Genomic DNA, 15,563 nt, shown 5'->3' with positions numbered 1-15,563 from the left:
AAAGAGTCATGAAGATCCACGTGTTAGTATTTAATTGGGAGAGATTTTAGAAAAGTTGGTCAAAAGTCAATATATAGTTTGAAAAATTTGTCACGTCAAATGTAAGGAGTAGGAATTTTAGAAATTAAATTTAGATTTGGAGAAAAATTTAACCATCAAATAATTAAGATTAGGTTTTGAAATTTTGAATATTAAGTACATTACGAGAATTAATTTAATTATTATCAGGTAATTATAAAACAAATCATAGTAAGAAAAACTTAGTAAAAATGTATATTATATCAAATTGTTATAATGGATAATTAAAAAGAAATTGAATTTAATTTTATAATGAATCAATTTGATTTTTATAATTGGAATTAAACTTTATAGAATTACGAAACATTAAACTGAGTTGAATTAAAATTAAATTAAGAGTAAATTATGATATGTGAATTTATAAAAATATACAAAATGGGTAAATTAATTAAATGTGAATTTTATGAATTTAACTTTTGAAATTTTGATGCGATTGAATAATTTGACAAATGAATTAAATTAAATAAAAGTTATACCATAGGGTTGAGAAATTGATTTTTATAAATTGAATGACTAATTAATTTATGAAATTAAGTTTTAGAATATTACTTAAATTTTTGTTGGTAAATAAATATTAGTAAAATTAACGGGTTAAGGGTTATTACAAATTTCAACTTCTTGGTTACCGAAAAATTATTTTATGTATTTAATATTTGTATAAAATGAAATTTTATTAATAGTTAATTATATCATGTTTTAAGTGAATTTCAAAGTAAAAATGTTTCAGGTAAATATAGTCAAATTATACTTTTGAAAAGCTAACTTGTGGTAAATTAAATTACGAATACGATAGTATTTTTCGTGAGGTGGATAATCATAAATTTGGTATAATTCATAATTACGGAAGGTGAATTTAAGAATAATGGTTTTAATTTATTAAGAGAAAGGATGTGTGTGACATTTTCAAAATTGTTTAATATATATGTAAAAGTGGGTTGCTGCGTCAGGAGGCAAAAGAAAAGAGAAAGAAAGAAATGAATTGGGGAGGCAGCACAGGGGAGATGCAGGAGGTTCTCTGTTGCATGTTTCTGCCATCCGATGGTGATAGTCTTCAATGTGATGAACATTTCTACGGAGTCGGATTTTCGATCCCACGGTTGGATTTTACCGTACAGGTAAGTGTATGTTTTTCCTAAATTTTTCTCTCGACTTTTTTTGGGCTTTTCGTTTTGCTTTTAATTACTTTTAGAAAACTCCATGGAAATGGGTGAGTTGTTGGGTTGTAGTAAATTGTCATATAGTTTTCAATTAGGTTGTTTTTGGAAACCCTAAACGTGTAAAATGATTTAGTTTTACTTTGAAAATGTTAAATGGGAAGTGAATCAAAGTTTAATGCAAGATAAAAATATTAGAATTGTTGGTATTTAATTGTTGTTCTCGTGATAGGATTTACCAAATTGTTGTGGTTGTGAAAATTCTTTTTATTGGAATATTGGTTAACATATTTTAATGATTGTTGTTATGTTAAAAATTATATGAATTTATTGGTGATATATTAGTGTTGAAAATAACGGAAATTATTTATTGAAAATTGAGTATTGAAATATGTTTAAAATTATTAATATTATTATAAATAAATAAATTGATGATATAAATTGGGTTTTTGTTAATATTTGAATTATTGGAAAAATATTTCCCAAATGTTGTGGTGGTGTAATCGTGGAAAATTGTTGTATTGGGTGTTAATATTATTGAGATTATTGGAGATAAATAAATTATGACATAAATTGTGTTTTTATTTATATTTGTATTAGTGGAAATTTTCTTGGATATGTGTGGTTATTTAATTAAAGAAAAAAAAATGGTTATGTTGGGTGTTGGAAATTATTAAGAATGTCGGGAAAAAAAAAAAAAGAATTTATGTGGTTTAAGGTTTAATACTATGTGTTGATGCTATACAATTAATTGTGAATTTTTTTTTATGTTTGTGGTGATTAAAGTGAAGAAAAACCGTTGTGTGGATTATTGGAAATTATGAAACATAATGAGAATAAATAAAATTATGTCTTGGAAAATTTTGGATGTTGAAATATGATGTGATTACACTTCATATGCATCATGGTTGTGTGAAATGGAAATGAGAATGAAAAGACCTCAGAGAGGGTAAAAATGAAAAGAAAAAAAAATGAAATGACCCTAGAGAGGGCGAATTAAGAAGAGAGTGAGATCCCTATGGTGAAAAACCCAAAAGTTTATCTTAGAAAGACTCCAAATGAGGAGTGTATTTGAGTATGTACGCGTATTCTTTTGTGAAAACCCGAGAACGACAGTGCATTGTGTGATTGCATGTAAGCATTTGCATTATGGTTGCATTTGAAAGAAGGATTTGTATTATTTATCAAGTGTATGTTTGAATATATTATTCAAGACTAAAATGACTTGTTTATTTTGTAAATTTAGAATTGTTGATATATTAAACGTATGATTGAATAAGGAAAATGATAATTTTGATTGTTTTAAATTTGTATGATTGAGGTTTCTTTTAGTGTGTATATTGTAAATGTAATATTATATTTTGGCATATGGTTGTGTTATTGATCTAAAATTTCTAACCTATTTGGGTATAACACACCCTACTAAGCAACGTGGAAATATACACCCCTTTATTTTCTAAAATTTTTAGATGCAGATATAGTTTTAGAGGGACCACAGGAAGTTCAGGAAGTGTTCCAGAAAGCAAAAGAACCATAATAATGATGGTTTTAAATTTATATTACCCTTTTTACATGTACCAATTTGAGTTATGTGGGCTTTTGTATGTTAAATTATATTTTGTTAGGTTGTAAAACATTTTTGAAAATATTCTTTTTTACTTAGAGGTTATTGTAAATATTTGAGCTTTTGGGCAAGAAGATGACTAGTAGATTTATTATACTTGTGAACAGGAGATAGTGTGATAATTGGTTTTGGAAAAATAAAATAATATGTTACAGTAAATCTTAACTTAATAAATTTATTTAGGATTAGACATTTTACTGAAAAAAAAAAAAAAATTCAAGGTGTTTTGATTGATTGTCAACATGGATAGGAGTAACCCTTATGATCAAACCCTTGACCTAGGGTCACAAGTCGAGTTATAGGTTGCCCAAAATTTGGGGCGTGACAAAGCATGGAGGGAAACCTCCTACACCTAGGTGGAAATTCAAAGAGTGGGGAAATATGAGATGTTTCATACAATAGTTATATATATTTATATCAACTACAATATTCTCTTCATATAAGGGATTATTCTTGTATATGTAAAGGTAAACATGATTGGTCAAATTGCAAGGCCACTCACATAAACGAACATGTCTTATGAGATCAATTGTTATTTTTAACAACTCATTCTCTCTCCCATAAATATTGTCAGCTCTAAGTTTAATGCATCTTTACAATGTTAAAATGCATCGATATAATTATAAGAAAAAAAAAAACTCACTACATATATAGTGTCAAAAATTTGTTCACTTAAGTGATGTGGGATATTGTAATTGGAGTTTGTTAATTTTATAAATTTTACTAACTTCTCATTTAATAAATTTAAAACTATTTACAAGGTAACATTTCAAAAACTTATTTTTCTATAAAATAGAAAGATATAATGTTAAAATTATGGTGTAATTTTTTCTCCGCACACGACTTATTTTCCTTTATTTTAAAGTAATAAATAAACATGAAAGATAAAAAATATCCTCATGTTAATGCCATTCTACTATACTAGGGATGGCAACGACACAATAAGCTACCCTCATCCCATCTCATCCCCATCTCATTTATTATATATATTTTCATCTCCACCTAAAAAATAAATTTAAATAAAATAAAGTGAGTATAGGTGATAAGGCAGAATCCTTTCCTGATTGATTCTTTCCTTGATCTTAGATTATTTGTTATTATGTAAATTTATCTTTTCCTAGTTTATAGGATCTTCCAACTGTATATACACTTGATATAATGAGAAACAATTACCTTAATAATGATTGAGGATTTCAGCCATATTTTACACGGGTTCTCAAACCTTTATATGGTATCAGAGCCGGTTCTGATTTTTTTTTTTTCTTTCGATCCTCTTCATGGCTACATCGTCGTCCTCATCATCTCCACTTCCGCTCAACACGATGGTGCATATGCTCACCATCAAACTGACCTCCTCTAATTATTTGTTATGGAGAAATCAGTTTATCCCTCTGTTGACCAGCCAAGATCTTCTTGGATTTCTAGATGGTAGTGTCCCAGCTCCTTCTCCAAAAGTTATTGGTTCTAACAGCATCACCCAGGTGAATCCAGCCTACACCTCTTGGTTAACTACTGATCAGACTCTCCTTAATCTTCTCTATTCTTCTCTTACAAAGGAGTCTATGAGTGAGGTACTTGGTCTGAGTCATGCACATAAGGCTTGGACCACTCTTGAAGCCTTTTTTTCTCACAGATCCAAGACTCGAGAACTCCAACTCAAAGATGAGCTTCAACGATGCAGCGAGGCTCGAAATCCGTAGCAGAATTTTCTCGACTCTTCAAATGGCTCTACGATCAACTGGCGGCAATTGGTTGTCCCATCGACGCTTTGAAAAGTCCACTGGTTCTTGAGAGACTTAGGTCCCGATTATAAAATTTTATCAACTACAATGCTTTCCCAGCCTCCATTACCTTCTTTTGCAGATATCATTCCAAAAGCTTTGAGTCATGAGATCTTTGAACGATCGTTGTACCAACAATCTATCAACTCAGCGTTCTACACTCAATGAAATAATTCCACCAGACCGAAAAGCACCAAGAGCAGGAAGCCCAAACCTTCCACTGCCTCTACCTCAAAATCGTCCCCATCTTCTCTTGTTTATTGTCAAATATGCGACAAAGAGGGCTACCTAGCTAAACGGTATTGGACGTTCCTTAATCTCAAGAAAAAGCAATCTGCCAACCTTGCTGAAGCTTTCGCAGCTTGCTCAATTCCGGACTCCAACGACTCCGAATGGTATCTGGATTTTGGTGCAACCCCTCACTTGACAAATGATCCCGATGGTGTAGATGTTCCTACTATCTACTCTGGTAATGAATGGGTGATGGTTAGTAATGGTCAGTCCCTTTCCATTTCTCATACTGGTTCTATTTCCACTCTTGTTCCCCAAAGCTCTTTATTTTTATCCAATGTTTTAGTTGTTCCTGGTATTAAGAAAAAACTTATTTCCATTAGTCAACTTACAAAGGATAATAATTGTTGTGTCATTTTTTCTCCCTCTGGTTTTACCATACAGGATCGGGTCATAAGAGTAGTGTTGGGGGTCAACAAATGTGAGAATGGCTTGTATGTGCTCGATCAAAATCATCATGCCCTTGCTTCCATCGTTTCTTCAAATAAGTTGTGTCTCTATTCCCTTGTGGCATGCTCGACTAGGCCACCCTAGTTTTCATACCATTAACTCTCTTTCTAAGTCTAGTTTTATTTCTTGTAGTAATAAATTGATGGGTTTAGATTCACATTTATGTGTTGGATGTAACATTGGTAAGAGCCATCGTTTACCTTTTTCACTTAATAATAATCGTTGTCCTTTGCCTTTTGATCGCTTACACTATGATTTATGGGGCTCTTCACTTGTTTGTTCTCTTACTGGTTTTCATTATTATGCAATGTTCATTGATGATTGTACCAGATTCAGTTGGTTTTTCCTATTAAAACACAAATCTGATATTTGGTACCTTTATCAATTTTCAACATTATATTGAGACTCAATTTTCTTCTAAAATTAAGTATTTCCAATGTGATGGTGGAACTGAATTTACAAATAATAAATTTCGCTCTCACCTTACGTCTTGTGGTATTGTGTTATGCATTGCTTGCCATTATACACCGAGTCAAAATGGGATTGCTGAACGTAAACACCGACATGTCACTGAAATGGGTCTTACCATTATGTTTCATGCTTGTGTTCCGTTATTTCTTTGGGTTGAGGCCTTCTCAACGGTTGTTTATCTCATCAACCAACTCCCATCACAAACTCTTGATGGCAAAACTCCCTACAAGCTCCTATTCGGTAAACAACCAAACTACTCTATGCTTCGTACTTTTGGATGTTTATGCTTTCCTTATTTGCAAGATTATGCTCCTAACAAATTGTCTCCCAAATCCTCATCTTGTGTCTTTTTAGGTTATAGCCCTCTTCACAAGGGTTTTCGTTGTTTTGATCACAAGACACAACGTCTTTATGTCTCTTGACATGTCCAATTTTATGAAACTGTCTTTCCTTATGCGGGTGATGATATGCAACAAATTCATAATTCAACACCTTATATTACTTTCTCTGATTCTTTCGAGTCTAACGATAATATGTCTTCTGATTTGTCGCTATCTTCTCCTGTTTCGAATCCTAATTGTTTGCCATGCAGTGATGACCTTCATGCTTCCTCCCCTGCATCTCCGGTCATATCTATCATTCCTTCTTCTAGTCCTCTGTCACCATCTGTTTCCATACCGACGACTTCTACCAACACTCACCCAATGGTTACTAGAGGAAAAGCTGGTATATTTAAACCTAAGGCCTATCATGCGTTGACACTTTCACCTTCGTCTCAGTTTTTTCAAGTCCTTCTTGCCATACAAGAGCCTCAGGGTTTCAAGTCTACGGCCAAACACCCTGAATGGCTTTCAGCTATGGATGATGAAATACAAGCTTTGAAGAAGAATGATACTTGGGATCTTGTACCTCGCCCTATCAATCATAATGTGGTTGGTTGTCGTTGGATCTTTAAGACCAAGCTCCGTGTTAATGGTTCCATTGAGCGTCATAAGGCTCGTCTTGTGGCCAAGGGCTTCTCTCAAATTCATGGCCTTGATTTTGAAGATACATTCAGTCCTGTGGTGCGTCCTGCTACTATTCAGATTATTCTATCCATTGCAGTCACTTATGATGGCCCTTACATCAATTAGATGCTAAGAATGTCTTTCTTCATGGTCATCTTTCTGAAGAAGTATACATGGAACAACCACCTGGCTACACTGATCCACAATTTCCACAACATGTGTGTCGTTTGAAACATGCTCTCTATGGACTCAAACAAGCCCCTCGTGCTTGGTTCCAACGATTCAACTCTTTTTTTTTATGAAACTTGGTTTTATTTTCAGTCAGGCTGATTCATCTCTCTTTGTCCATCATACCACAGCAGGCACAGTTTATATTTTGCTCTATGTTGATGATATGGTGCTTACTGGCACCAATCCTGCTTTGATCAAGACTCTTATCACTCGGCTATCCAAAGAATTTGCAATGAAAGATTTAGGTTCTCTACACTATTTTCTTGGTATTGAAGTCCAACATAACTTTCAAGGCTTATTTCTTAGCCAAACCAAGTATGCTCTTGATTTACTACAACGTGCTGACATGATTGAGGCCAAACCCATTTCTACTCCTTTTGTTGTTGGTCAACATCTCTCCACTATAGGGAAGCTATTTTTAGATCCCACTCTTTTTCGGTCTCTTGCAGGAGCCTGGCAATATTTGACCATCACTCGGTCTAATCTCTCTTTCAGTGTCAATTCTATTTGCTAGTACATGCATTCTCTAACTAAAGATCATTTTCGTGCACTCAAACGCATATTGCGTTATGTTAAAGGCATAGTACATCATGGTCTTCAATTTCACCGCACCTCCTCTCATGAGTTGCTTGCTTATTTTGATTCTAATTGGGTTGGTTGTCCTGATACACGACGATCTACTAGTGGCTATCTTATATTCTTTGGCATTAATCTTGTCTCTTGGTGCTTTAAGAAACAATCTACTGTTTCTCGCTCTAGTACTGAAGCTGAGTATAGATCCTTAGCCATTACTACTGCTGAAGTTGCTTGGATTGTTCAGCTCCTTCGTGATCTACGACTTCCCTTGCCTTCCCCTCTGAAGATATTATGCGATAACAAAAATGCTCTTTTTATGGCGGTCAATCCAGTCACTCGATCTCGATCTAAGCACATTGCAATTAATTATTATTTTGTTCGTGAATTGATTGCAAATGGTTCTTTAAAAGTCGCATTTACTCCCTCCCATCTTCCGCTTACCGATTCTTTTACCAAGGGCATCTCCAAGCCCCAGTTCCTATTTTTTCGTAACAAGCTTCATGTTATTCCTTCTACCACACTCAACTTGCAGGGGGGTGATAAGGCAGAATCCTCTCTTGATTTATTCTTTCCTTGATCTTAGATTATTTGTTATTATGTATATTTATCTTTTCCTAGTTTGTAGGATCTTCCAACTGTATATACACTCTATATAATGAGAAACAATTACCTCAATAATGATTGAGGATTTCAGCCATACTTTACACGGGTTCTCAAACTTTTATAATAGGAAATTCTCATACCTATCTCACCCTATTTAGACTTTTTTATTTTTTATTTTTTCAAACTTTTTAGTTTTTTTTCATTTTTTATTTAAAAATTTTAAATTGTATTAAAATAACTAAAATTTATAAATATTTGTAATTTATTTTTATGAAAAGTAATATTCTGAGTCAAAATTCTAAAAAATGAGAAAAAATCAATTAAAACAATTTTTATTTAATATTACATATCATCGAGAAGCATGATAAAATCAAACCCGAACCAACCTTGAACTCATCCCAAGTATTTCTAAAAAAAAAATCTCAAGCTTATCTCAAACTTGTTTCAAAGTCGTTTATATTTTTCTCAAACTCATTCTATTAGAGGTAAAATAGGACAAATCATCCCTACACTACACCATGGAAACTTCTCTCCTTTTCCCTTTTTTTCTTCAAATTTTTAAATTTTGTTTTAAAATTAAAACAAAAGGAAATGGGGACTAGATGCACAAAAATGATGTCACGTCCAATAATAAAAAAATAAAATAGAATAATTAGATTTAGGATATGATCGCATGAATGGATATGAAGAAGATGACAATGTTTTTGTTTTTATTTTTATTTTTTTGACATATTTTTTTATTTGAATAAAAAAAATCAAATAAAATAAATGTGTAGAGTGGGATGGGTGTATTTAACATCATCCAAATAAAATTAGCTCAAATATACATTAATGTTTGCTTTGTTTATTTTTACTATAAAGTCTCTCGTTTTATTCATAGTCGACTAATTCTTTTCATAATTAGAAAGTGTAGAGCTTTAATTTTTTCTTAACAGCATTCCATATGGATGTTAAAGTCAAAGGCTCCATCAAAATCTTGAAATCATTACTAATGTGGGCTTGGGTTACACTAAACTTGGTGGCAGGCTGTGTGGTGGGCTGGGCCTGACTTCTTGCTTGAAGAATTATGGGCGTTAGGCTGTCATGAGCCCACTTAGACGAGGAAGGAAATGAGTCTAAAGAAAATTGAAATAGCCCCTGTTGGTAGCATAAATGAGAATTAGTTTCTATATTTATCCAATTTTAGAAAATATCAAAAATATTAAATTTATGTTAAAAAATAAAATTATTTTAACAATTTAAAACAAAGTTCAGGTTAGAGCAACTATTCCCAACATGACCCTAAATGTGGGTTGACCCAATATGATAGGCCCAGACAATTGGATCATGTTCAACCGTCACTTCCAAAACTTTATAGTTGAAATTTTTCAACCTTATTGAAAACAAAATGAATAAGATTTATTGAATTCAAAATTCATTTTTGAAATTGAATGGAGATAATCTTTCTTTCTTTCTTTGTATGGGGCTATCCATGAGATGATGGCCCCTCGTTACTCAAAATGGGCTGGGTGTAGGGCTGACAAGATAAGCCCATGCAATGACCCACAGCCCAGGCCGAGTGAGGCATTGAATATTTTATTTAAAAACTCGGATATGAATAATTAAATATAATTAATGATGTAATAAATGAGAAATTAGGGGTGTACGAAAAAAAGAGACATGAAAAGGCCAGATTAGTTGTTTGATGATAACCAGCACGCCCTCTTCTAGGGGTCAAATCCAGAGGGAGATGTTGTGTTGGGGTTTGATATGGACCATCCATTCCAAGCTTCAAACAGAAGGTCCCTCATGTCTCCCATTTTAATTTTAATTTTAATTAATTTATTCAAATACCCCCCCAGAAAAAGGAAAAAAAAAAAAAAAAAAAGAGGGGATTATTATTAGATATAAAGACTAGAGAGAGAGAAGTAAGTCAAAAAATGAAAATTATGGTTGGAGCTACCCCAACTGTAGTGAAAAGGTGATGGGTCAAATCTGTTGAATTCTGCACTTTCAGTCAGTGTCTCCTATTTGGTGCATGACAGGTGTCCCAACTATATGGATTTCAATTTTTTTTTTTCCTCTCATTTTCATTATATAATAAAAATGTTTGAAGATATAAAAAAAAAAAATCACTATCTCCAATTTTTAAAAATAATTTTTAAAATTATTAAAAAATCATTGTCTAATAAGGTAACACACATTGCGATGAATATCTATTTAAAAATATTATAATATAAGAGTTAAATTATTTTAATTCAATTTAATTTGAGGAGATACGAGGATAAACTAAATAACCAAACATCAAACAAACAAACAACATAGAATTTTTATGTGAAAACCCCTCACTAATTATGAAGATAAATAATCACGAAGTTTAAAACTTTTAATCTACAATCCATTATTTGAGATGAAGTTATATAAAATCACCTTGTTGGTTATCCTTAAGACTTACTTTTCAAAACCTGTTACTTTTCAAAATCTATTTGTGATGTCCCACATCGGATAGAGAAGAAAGTTCATGACACTATATATATAAAGGTTCCTCTTAATCTTATAGACAAGTTTCATGATGACCCTTTTAGGCATGGTTGGAGATTCAAGCTTTGAATACCGTTTGAACTTTCCCACTAAACCAACTTTTTTAAACTTATGTATGACCACTAAACCAACCTTTTTAAACTTATGTATGAAGCTTTGAATACCGTTTGAACTTTCCCACAGTTGAAAAGTCACAAACTGAAAAGTTGTTAATAGAAGAAATTGTTATCATAAGTTGTTAGCAACTTCATATATAAACCTAAAAGATCATGTAATGTGTGAATTTTTTCTTTCAAACTTCTCCATCAAGATTTCTTTCAACTTTCAGATGGAGTTAACAACAACTTTAAATCATCAGTGGAAAATAAATCACTATCTAAAAAGTTTTCTAAGTCAAAATATATTAGAACAAAATTATCAGTTAATTTCTTAGTACTTGTTCCAAGTTTGTAGAACCATTTATACAAATAAGAACCTCCTTTCTTACATGATTTTTTTCTTCATATAGATAAATATAATCCAACCAATTGTAATTTTAAAATGATTTAAAAAAAAATTAAATGACCAAATACAAATAATGGATGAGTCAATATATAGATATGCCAAAAATCAAGTATTATTTCGAACTTTCAATTAGAATAATTTAAGGGTATAGTAAAATTTGAACTATTATTCAATAGTATAAATAAATGATATTAAATTACAGATAAATAAAATTAAGATATAAAAAAAATCACGATACAAAAATAATAAGTACGAGATACAAAGTAATGATACATATATAAAACAATAAAATCATTTATAAGATTAATAAATAAATAAAAAATAAATAAAAGACAATGGGAATATACAAAATAATGTAACCAAGATAGGTAGGGATGAATAAGGTACAATTGATTGCATTTTTCAATATGCCACCAAAAATGGTAACATTCAAGTCTTAAAAGGTTTTTCAAAAAAATTAAAAATATAGGAATCTTTTACCTTTTACTTTATACTAATCTATTCAAACAAATATTTTAGTGGAATCATAACTACCTCAAATGGACCTTCATAATTATTAATTACTCCAAAAAATCACAATCAACATACCTTTTCTTGAAAGTAAAAAAGCAGTTCCATGGAGACTCAATCAATGCTTTTAACACATCTCATTTTCTCTGTACTATTCTGAATACAAGAAGGAACAAATAGGAGAAGGGTAAGAGCTCCTATTCCTTGAAAATGGCTTCAAACTCCACCCAAGTACTTTAAAGTTGGATCTGGAAGAAATTGTGGGGCACCAAGAATCACATTCCCCCATTCATCTTTGCCTATTTCATTTCATTTCATTTCCACATAATCTCTGTCAAGCTACTTAGCCTAGCTCATGGTCATCTTTTATCATTCAAAGTAGAAAAGTCTACTCTCAAGAGCAGTGGAAAGTGACCCTAGAGAGCTTTTAGGCACAACATATGAGCAATGGATTTCTTGCCTTTGAAGATGTTGCATTCCTTTTACAAATGTTGATCATGTAGTTCTCGGTTGATATCTTGTTGGGGCACATGCCCACACATCCAAGGAGAAATTCAAGCTTAGTTACAAAATTTACCATCAAAATGCACTGTCCCACATCGGATATATAGGAGAAGTCATTATTAATATTATATACGTAATAAGTTCATCATCGTAACTAAATAGACATATTTTAAAGTCATTAATTTCAAAACAAATAATATTTATATGAAAAGAAAAACATCATTACGTATTTACATTTGTTTAGTAAAACCCGAGTTTATTTTCAGTAGTCTTGCACATTGGATCCATGCAAATTTGTAAAGTCGGATTGGATGGAGAAAGCATAAGCATTCCAACATAGGACCACGGGGCCCTATGGTTTAGGGTTTGCCAACAATGTATTGAATAGGCGTTTGTAATAATGAATTCGTGAGTAATTGTTACCTACTTGTGACTAGTGAGTTGTGTTTTCAGCACAGAAGCTTGGAGTTTTGTGGGTGGACCACCAAGCTAATGAGAGTCTAATTCAGCTTGTTTGATGATACCATATGCAAGGTATAGGAGGACACCCATGCCCAAAATCACCCTCTCATGATTTCTTTTGGGAAAGCCTCTTCTCAATTCACCTTGGTTTATTGAGATTCCTAGCTATGACTTTTGTTCTCACTTCCAATCTTAGGGCTTAGGGCTTGTCCAAGGGCTAGCTATAAAAATCAATGAACAAATTTGAGAGATAGCATGGTAGCTCTATGATTTTGGGAGGGCTTAGAGTTGGCTAAAAATATCATGCTAGTATAACTCCAAGTCTATGGCCTTCATTTTCCAATCCTTCAAATAAGATTAAACCAAATCTTACCATTCAATCCATAATGGTTGCATCGTAAAGTATTTTTAACTATTTTGAATTGATTAAGGTGACATTTGTTAAAGCTTATCTCACCGAGTTAATACTCAAAAGTCATTTGAGGGTGGTTTTGTAAGGGGCTAAAAGTGCTTCTTTTAGGTCTGATGAAATATTTTATCGTAAAAATTAGGTTTTTACACTTCTTTTGAATAGCTTCATGTTTTTTGTTTTTAATATTATGTAAGAATAAAATAAAAGAAAATGTTAAACCATCGATTAGGTAATTATTGAACTTTCAATTTCGACCATTAGATGAGAGTATAACATAATCAAAGTACAAATAAATGAGATCTCAATACAAATTAATCGAAATGCAAATAAGATACATAACAATGAGAGTAATTTGTACATGAGGTATATTAGGGTTGATCTCATTTTTTGATACTTAAGTGCTAAATTGTTTGTAAGAAATATTTGATGTTACCATAATTGATGTCTCATGAATCCTCATACTTCAAGAATCTCCTAAAATATATGAATGGGGGAGAGGGTTTACAACTTTACATATCCAAGAAGAGAAAAAATAAAAAAAACAAAAAAAAAACAAGTGAATGGGGAAGAGGGAAAGCACCAAAAGAGACCTGAATCCCCAAAAACAACATTGATGAAGAGGGCATGTGGTGGACCCCCATTTCAAACTCACACTCAATACTAAGACCCCATTCTTATTCAGAGATATAAAGAGAAGAGTATAAAGGGGCAGAGGGAGAGGGAGAGGGAGAGAGAGAGAGGAGGGGTTGTTAATGCTGCTTTGTCTCTTCCATTGGCCTCTTTTCTATTCACTCCTTTGTCCTGAGTCCTCAGTCCCAACCCACTGTGTGCTGATAAAGCCTGTTGGGCTTTTACTCTCCACACCACACCTCCCCACAACCCCAACCCTCCTCTTGTGGACCCTCTTTGTGGGCCTCCCAAGCCCAGCTTTCACATGTAACCCCCACCCCCCCTCCACAAAATATTTCATCCACATTCGGGGTCCCACCCACCAGCCTGGACATGGGTCCCATCCTTGACCACATTTTTTCCTACTTCAATTTCATATAAAGTGGCATCCACAATCCTTGCAACATTAATGGCACTGTCCCTGTAGTCGTAGAGCATATTTGATATATGGTGTAGAGACCGTCTATGAAAATTTATTGGGAAAAGTGTTCTTTGTTACATTCATTTGATTATAAAAAGATTTAAAAATACACTACCTCCCTACATCATTAAAAACACACTATTGATTTATTAAAAGTATTACTTTTAATTAAATATATATTTCTATTTTTTTTAATTACATATATTAAATTTATATTTCATAAATTTGGATTTTTTTATATATATATATACCTAATTTGGTTTCTATTTTGTTTGTATTTGGTGTAATCAATTTATTTTTATAGAAATCAAAACTTATACAATTGTCACCCATCAATTCCCATTCTTACCGACACCCAAAGTTTTCTCAATTAAAAAACAAAAAATAAAATAAAATAAAAATTAAAAATAAAAAGAGAGAGAATAAAAATTGGAGGTGAAGGAAAAAGGGGAAGAAGGAGAGTACCGACTTGGTGCCACCCAAAATGTAAATTCAGTGGGAGACCATAACATGAGTCTAGGAAGTGCCCCATTGGAAAAGGAAAGGGTAAAATGGGCAGAAGTCTGATCGGACGGTCAGAAGCGAGTGATGAAACGAACAGTAAAGACGAAATTAGTATTTTCATTTTACTTTCCTTTTTCTGCCCCGTACAACTTCCTATGTGAAATTGACACGGGCAGGGTGGAGTCCATCACATCAAATCTCTGCCCTTAGTTCGCTTTACAGCTGGACGGTGCAGATTGTCTCACCTGGCTGTCCCTCACCACTCACGTCCTTTCCCGCCACCCCGCTCCATCAGCTCTCAACCCTCCTACGTGGCAGGCTTTCGTCACCCCCACGTCATTCCCGTTCAACGGTCCAAAATTGTGAAACCTCTGCTCTGCCCCAAAATCCTTACACTGTGTTGAGGAGGGTAATTTAGGAAGTAGAATTGAATAATCATTCCCAACAAAGTTATAAGATCCTTGTTCCATATCACTACGATATCAACATATGATACGTCTCACACATCGACATTCACGTATCGGTGACCCACTCCTTGTACTTTGTGTCGGACACGTGGCACAAAATCGTTATCTACATTGAACATAACCTCACACGATAAACTGAAATTACAGAAATACCATTACCGGGGCATTTTAGTCAATGCGGAAAAGTGTTCTTGGTTGGCCTGCAACTCATGCAGAGATGATTGAGGAGCTTCGGGAATAATTGAAACATCATTAGAGTTTCTCTCTCCAACATAGTTTCTTTTCTTTGACCAAAATGCCCATGAATAAAGTGAGTAGTAACTC

This window comes from Vitis vinifera, chromosome 3, assembly GCF_030704535.1.
Source record: "Vitis vinifera cultivar Pinot Noir 40024 chromosome 3, ASM3070453v1".
Lineage (NCBI taxonomy): Eukaryota > Viridiplantae > Streptophyta > Magnoliopsida > Vitales > Vitaceae > Vitis > Vitis vinifera.
The sequence above is the reverse complement of the archived record's forward strand: the minus strand, read 5'-3'. Positions refer to the sequence as shown.